At 53.4% G+C, this 5,626-nt stretch overlaps 1 long non-coding RNA gene across 1 annotated transcript; it reads left to right on the forward strand.

The window, feature by feature from the left end:
• Positions 1-2,386: 2,386 nt before the first annotated feature.
• LOC132343983 (uncharacterized) lies at positions 2,387-4,656 on the forward strand. Its single transcript, XR_009493040.1, has 2 exons — positions 2,387-3,908; positions 4,581-4,656. It is a non-coding gene; the product is annotated as an uncharacterized lncRNA (long non-coding RNA).
• The last annotated feature ends 970 nt before the right edge of the window (positions 4,657-5,626 follow it).

A 5,626-nucleotide genomic window follows, 5' to 3' on the forward strand; every position in this document is an offset into this window, starting at 1 on the left:
CTGCGCCTCTGCGTCCCCCAGATTCGCAGCCCCCAGTGGTGGTGTCAGGAGGTGGGGCCTTTGGGGGTGATGGGATCAGTGTTCTCGTAAACGCGGCCCTGGGCAGCGGACTTGGGGAGGAGGCTGCTGCCTGCAGCCAGAAGGGGGTCCTCACCCAGACCGGAGTGCAAGGGCTGCGGGTCTCAGACTGCAGCCTCTGGATTGCTCAGAGAGAACTGTCCTTCGTGAGCCGCCCGTCTGCGCTGTTCGCTGATGGTGGCTCCCAGGGGCTGACACCCATCTTCCCTGGGAACCAGGCCTTGGCCAAGCCATCTGCAAAGGTCCAGAGGACTGGGTTAGTCCAGTAGGTGTCGGACCTCCCAGTCTTTACTAGTGGGTTTACTTATTTGAATATATATATTTCACAAAGAGTTCCATCTGGTCGCTGACTTGGATTCTGGCAGAACCAGAGCCCGTGTGAACACTGCCTAGTGACCAACACAAAACACCTGGAGGAGGAGGCGGCAGCTGGAGGCAGAGGGGCTGAGGGATACCCTGTGAATTACCTCGTTTGGTGCTCATGAGCCAGAGAAGAAGGAACGGCTCTCGGAAAAACCCGCCTTGGAAGGAGTCCAAGGATGCCCACGCTATGTGCTTTTTTTTTTTTTTTTTTAAAGAAAATGTTCATTTTGGAATAGTTTTCTGTTTACAGAAAAGTTACAGAGATGGCACCGAGCATTCCTGCGTGCTCCTTGCCCTGTTTCCTGTGGAGCCAACACCTTATGCTATGTGGTGTTTTTTTAATCACAACTCAGAAGCGAGCGCTGGCACGCTACGAGTGACTGAACTCCAGGCTTCGCTTGGCATTCACCTGTTTCCCCGTGGGTTCTTCTTCTCTTCTGGAATCCGGTTCAGGACGTAAGGGTAACACTGCCTGTGGTTGTCGAGTTTCCCTGGGCCTCTCTGGTCTGGCGCGCTTTCTCTTTCTTTACCTCGCTTTTAGTGAGCTCCCAGTTCTGAGGACCTCGCTCATGTGTTTTGTGCTTTCCCATAAGCCACTATGGTTTTTGGGATAAACACCACTCACACTAAGCACCCGTCCATCGCATTGGAGGGTGCGTGCTTTCAACACGGCCTCCCACTGCTGATTTGAGCCTCGATGCGTGTTTACAGGTGTGTTTGCCAGGCCCTCCTTGGCTGCCCCCCGCCCTGGTCAGGTCACGTTCCCTCCCATTCAGACTCTATTCTGTGGGAGCATGTGGGCTCAGAAGCACTCTCTCCTTTCTGGAGAGGGAAGTAACCACATAAATTACCTGAACTTATGTAAGGAAGACGTCTGTCTTCTCCCCGTTTATTTATTCAAACGTTTCTTTATATCGGTTGGGACGTCTGCATATTTAGTTTACACTTTGGTTATAGTTCCATTTTGCACTATTTATTTCATTCCTCAGGTTGGTGCAGCTTCGGCCACCACCTGTTCCAGATGCCGGGTGAAGGGGTCATGCACACGGCACCTTCCGGTCTGGCTTCTCTCACCAGGGTTGGTGCAGTGGGCATGCAGGTCAATAGCTTGTCCCTTTCTGCCCCTGAGCGGAGTCCATTTGCAGACGTGCCTGAGTTTCTTCATCCCGCCGTTTATGTGCCAGTTTTTGGAGATTATGAGTCAAGCTGCTGTAAACACCCTGCAAGGTGTCTTTGCGAAGGTCGGTCCTGGGTTCTCTGGGATAAATGCCCACCAGCCCAGTGCTGGGCTGTGCCTTTCGGGGTTTGAGGCGGCTTCCATGGCGGCTGGAGAAGTTGCGAGGCACAGAAGAGGAAGGTGGCTGTGTGTGAGTGTGTGAGTGTGAGTGTGTGTGTGTGAGTGTGAGTGAGTGTGTGTGTGAGTGTGTCTGTGTGAGTGTGTGGGTGTGTGAGTGTGTGAGTGTGTGTTTGTGAGAAAGTATGAGTGAGTCTCTCTGTGTGTGAGTGTGTGTGTGTGTGTGAGTGTGTCTGTGTGAATGTGTATGTGTGAGTGTGTGTGTGTGTGTGTGAGTGTGTGTGTGTGGACACTGTCCCGCTCAGCCCCCAAGACTGAGGCGAGTGGAGGGCTGTGACAGGTGTGGGGTCACCCTAGGGCGCCCCTGGAGGAGGAGTGGGCAGGCCTGATGTCCTCCTTGGTGGGCATGACCACCCACAGTTCCTGCCGGGGAAACTGAGGCACAGAGTCTGGTCACTCACCAGGTCTTGCTCCTGGTGAGGGTGTGGCTGCGGCTGAGCCAGATGGCTTGGCGTGGGGTTCACGCCCTCTCCAGCTCATTCTGCCACCTCTGGAGGCCTTGGTGCCGGGCCTGGGGCTCTGGAGTTGTCCCAAAGGGAGGGGGGTGACGTTTTCATTCCGGGACGAGCATGACGGTCTTTGCAAAGGGTCTGGTGGGTGGCTGGACCGATGGGAGGGGGTGCAGGCTGAGGGGCCCGTGCAGGGCAGCCACGGTCGTCCACGTTGGCATCAGGGCTGGGCTGGGGGGTGGTGGGTGGGTGGTGAACGTGTGTTGGGGGTGAGGAGGGGTCACTATGAATTCCTCCAGGCCAAGACATGTGTCCGTTTCCTAAGATTGCAGGTATGAGGAATTGAGGGCTTCCCTGGCAGCTCAGTGGTGAAGAATCCACCGGCAATGCAGGTGATGCAGGTCCAATCCTTGGGTCGGGAAGATCCCCTGGAGAAGGGAGGGCAACCCACTCCAATGTTCTTGCCTGGGAAATTCCACGCACAGAGGACCCTGGCAGGCTACCGTCCATAGGGTCGCAAAGAGTCAGACACGACTGAAGCGACTTAGCACGCATGCGTGAAGAGTTGAATTGATTTATGCAGCCTGGCTGCATAACAAACCAGAGGCTGGGGGGTTTAATGCCACGGTAATGGATTTTCCCATGATTCTGGAGGCTGGAAGTTGGAGGTCAAGGTGTGGGCAGGCCGGGTCCTCCTGAGGCCTTGCTCCTTGGCTGACAGTGTCCTCCCGTGATCCTCCCCGTGTGTCTGCATCCTCATCTCCTCTTATAAGGACTCCAGTCATAGCGGATTAGGGCCACCCTAGCGACCCTGGTTTACCATGACCTCTTTAAAGACAGTGTATCCAAATGCAGTCACACCATGAGGTTTCGGGGATGGGTGTTAGTCAGCAAGTCATATCTGACTCTCTGACCCTGTGGACTATAGCCCATCAGGCTCCTCTGTCCATGGAATTCTCCAGGCAAGGATCCTGCAGTGGGGAGCCTTTCCAGTCTCCAGGGGATCTTCCCAACCCAGGGATTGAACCTGGGTCTCCCGCATTGCAGATGGATTCTTTACCGTCTGAGTCACCAGGATAAGGGCTTCAGCGTGAATTTGGGGACGCTGTTTATCCCCTGACACTTAGGAATGGGGTTCGAGGAGCCTGTGGGACACGTGGTGGAGATGACGGAGTGGAGTCATGGTGGCTGTTCAGGCCTCAAGTTGAGGACAGAGGTGGGGCTGGCGACTTGGGAGTGGGCAGGTCACAATGGGATGGAATGGAACCTTCCAGCAGATCCTGGACCACAGCCCTTCCGTCCTCACGGTACGAGGTGACCCTCCCGTCGAGAGGTGGGCTGGGTTCTCTCTCCTCCACCTTGGGTGGAGCCATGGTCCGATGGAAGTGGCACCCGTGACTTGTGTGGCCGTGTCATCACAGTGGCGCCCTAGCTCCTGGCTCCCCGGGGGAGGTGCTCCGGACACCCCGTCATCCTGCGGTGGAGGCAGGGAGGGTGTGCGGGGAGCCACGCCCTCCAGATGCGTTGCTGAGAGCCGTCCAGCTCTGCCCTCGAGAGAGGACGATAAATCGGGCTGTTGTCTGGAGCCCCTAGAGTTGGGGCTGATTTGTTATGCAGCGGTGGTGGCTGGAAGCACTGTTTTCTCTCCAGCTTCAAGGAATGAAGTAAGATTTATTGTCTGGTGCTTTTAAGCTTAGTTAGGCCGAGACACAGAAGAAATGAAATATGATCACTTGTGCGTGGTGCGTGCTTTTCACACTCCTGTCACTTCAGGGACAAAGTGCAGCCAACACAGCCCGGGTTTAGAAATGGCAGAGTTTTAAAACGCTATGCTCATTAATCAAACCTAATGGTCTCTGTGCTTTTATGTGAGTCTCAGAATTCAGTTTTGCTAATTGTCTTCTTTTTAATTTGTGATTCTTCTATGGAAGTTAGTCAAATAATCTCACCATCTATGGTTGGAATGAGACCCTTTGGTATATAGATTTCTTAAGTATAATTTTTAAAAAAAGCACATGGAGGGAAGTTTGATTAAATAGACTTTTATAGCCTTGGTTTTCTAAACAACAAAAGTTAATTACAGCGGGGTGTTCGCACTTGCACAGAACTCTTCATCCGCAGAATTCTGAGCAGTTTACTGAAACTTGAAATGTTAGTCTGGCATTTACTCAGTATGCAAATAAAGTATGTAAAATATTCCATCAAGCACTTTAAATAGTCAGCCAAACATATCTTTTTTATTATTAGATCAGGAAACTCAAATACAGTTACTCTTTATTGGTTTAATTAACATATTGAATATACAATTTGGTATAAACCTATTCTTTTCTCATCAGAGCTTGGAACACCGGCAACTGTTTTGTGGGATTTGAAATTCTATTCTTTAAGGTAAATAGCTGTGTTTTCTATTAATGACCTCGTTATTTATTTAGATCAGACAGGAAGGCAGCCATGGGATGAAAACATTCATTTAAAGGCCGGTGGTGATTTTCTGTTTGTTTGATGCTGAACTAATATTGGCCCTCTAAGAAGTTAATTTCATTCTTTCTGTTTTGATAGAAACCTCCAAAGCAAATTACTGTGGGCTGCTTCTGTTCTTGAAGGGCGTGATCATACTCTCAAGGTCTTAGCTGTGGAAATCCCACACCTGGGCTGCCTGCGCTGGGGAAGGGGGAGGTTCCGGGGGGCACTCTGTCAAGGGCATTTTGGGTCCTCCAGGGGAATCAGCTCTGGGCAAGGAAGGGGAAGAGATATGGGGGCAGAGGGCGGGTCCGGGCATAAAGGAGGCCCCCTCCCCGGCCACGGCCTGTCTGTCTCAGACACCAGCACACGACCTACTCCCACGGGAGGTTTATTCTTGGGATCTGGCCAACACTGTCCCCCCAGCTTTTAAAAATGCAGGCTATCCTCGGGAGACTTTGTGCTGGTGTCGTTAACACTCCCTGGGCCTGGAGTGGAGAGAAGAGGGTGGCCTAGAAGTCGGCGGTCCTGGAAGGGGTGTGTGGACGAGGGGGCAGCGGTACGCATGCTGGGGCAGATCATGCCAGGCTCGCCCAGGGCCAGATGCCCGTGGCCGCACCTGCCTCGCCTGTCCCCTGGTGGGGTGGGCACACCTGGCTAGGGAGGGTCCGTGATGCTCTGTCCTGACCCAGCCCCAGATCCTCCCCACAGTCTCCCTGAAATCCCACAGCAGATGCCTTTGGGTCCCCGTTGGGGCCAGGTGGGTGGGCGGGACACTCCCCAGCCCTGCCCATCCCCGTGTGCTCCACCTGCTGAGCGCCCCCAACTCTGGACCCAAGACGTGCTGGTCCAGGCCACCTGCTCACTTGCTCAGACATGTCTCCCTTCCAGCTGCGCGCCAAGCTGATGTTCCTGTGAAAAC

The sequence above is a fragment of the Bos taurus genome, chromosome 26 (assembly GCF_002263795.3).
Source record: "Bos taurus isolate L1 Dominette 01449 registration number 42190680 breed Hereford chromosome 26, ARS-UCD2.0, whole genome shotgun sequence".
NCBI lineage: Eukaryota > Metazoa > Chordata > Mammalia > Artiodactyla > Bovidae > Bos > Bos taurus.